The sequence below is a fragment of the Galeopterus variegatus genome, unplaced genomic scaffold, assembly GCF_000696425.1.
Source record: "Galeopterus variegatus unplaced genomic scaffold, G_variegatus-3.0.2 Scaffold4903, whole genome shotgun sequence".
In the NCBI taxonomy this organism is placed as follows: domain Eukaryota; kingdom Metazoa; phylum Chordata; class Mammalia; order Dermoptera; family Cynocephalidae; genus Galeopterus; species Galeopterus variegatus.
Window position 1 is genome coordinate 1,165 of NW_007731014.1, and position 1,398 is coordinate 2,562.

Sequence of the window (1,398 nt, forward strand, 5' to 3'; positions counted from 1 at the left end):
AAAAAAAAGAAGAAAGCATACCAGGCAGATAAACAGAGTGAAATACAGACCTGAAGTATTTGAACACCAGATAAGGGCTCAATGGAAAGTTTTACCTCTAAAGCCATTACATTCTCTTTTATGCTTAAGCTTTTTTTGGTCGATTTCTGTATATGGCAATTCCAAAGCTCTAGCTGATGAATTTACTCAAAAAAAAGTATGCTTTTCTAAATCCATAATTTATTACATTTCATTTCTGTTAACATAACATACAGAATATTTTCAAGCATTCACAATCGTATAATTACAACCTATGGGTTCTCTAACTAAATATATACTAATTGTTTGATATGATGAACATTCTTCCTTGGAACAATAATATTTTTTTTTTTCTCATTGATACTCCCACCAGTGTCCCATCTCTTATGCATGCTCTTCTAAATGTTTTATCTCCCTTTACAAAATGCATTTCTGCATTTTCCCAAATCTTCTCTCTAGATCTCTAACCTCACCAAATAAATAAATTAATTAAAATAAAATAAAATAAAAAGTAAGAAAATCAATCCAGGCTGAGTTTTCGGTTCTCATTTTAAAGCATAAGCTCCATGTACAGTGACACTAACTTAAAATAACTTTTTGAAGAACTATATGACCTCCACTTACTGGAACTATGTCTATGTCTGAGATGGTATGGAAGCAGTTGGAGAAAATATTCTCACACAGAGGATATTCCCAACCTTAAAATTCAGGCTCAGTGAACAAGTGTTCTGAGATCTTGATTCAATTGCTCCTGTTGCCACGCCTGATGATGAAAGTCCCTCTGTGCCTGTTAATATTCCTGCTTCAACCAGCAAAGTTCTTGCCTGCAGGCGAGAATTAACTTCCAGGAAAATCATGTTTCTGGGTGTCTAGTGAGCCATGTGGAAGTCATGGGGCTTTAAGCTGAGCACAGGAGAGAGAAGAGTTGTCAAGGTCCAGAATTCATTACCCTGTTTATCTGTTTATGGCTGCAACAGATCCTTTCTTCCTTGTATATTAACTACATGCTGTCATGCTAGCTATGTGCTAACAGTAACTGAATATTTTCCTCTTTTTTGTTGTTGTTTTCAGTGCTTTGTGTCTTCATATTTCATGATCAGAAACATTTCTTGCAGTTGTTTGCACATACATCTCCAAACTATAGTTTAGGATAGAAGTTCTTTGCTTTTATTTGTCTTTAATCAAATAAACATTTTTAGCTCAGTTTATGCTCCATTGATCTCTTTTTTTTAATTTATTTATTTGTATTTCCAAATAAACCTTAGGAAAATTTCTACTGATGGAACTGACATGGCTGCAAAGATGCATTCTTACTCTACACAGTACCATTGGCTCTTATATTGGATAGACTCATAAGAAAATATAGTTTAAATACTCATC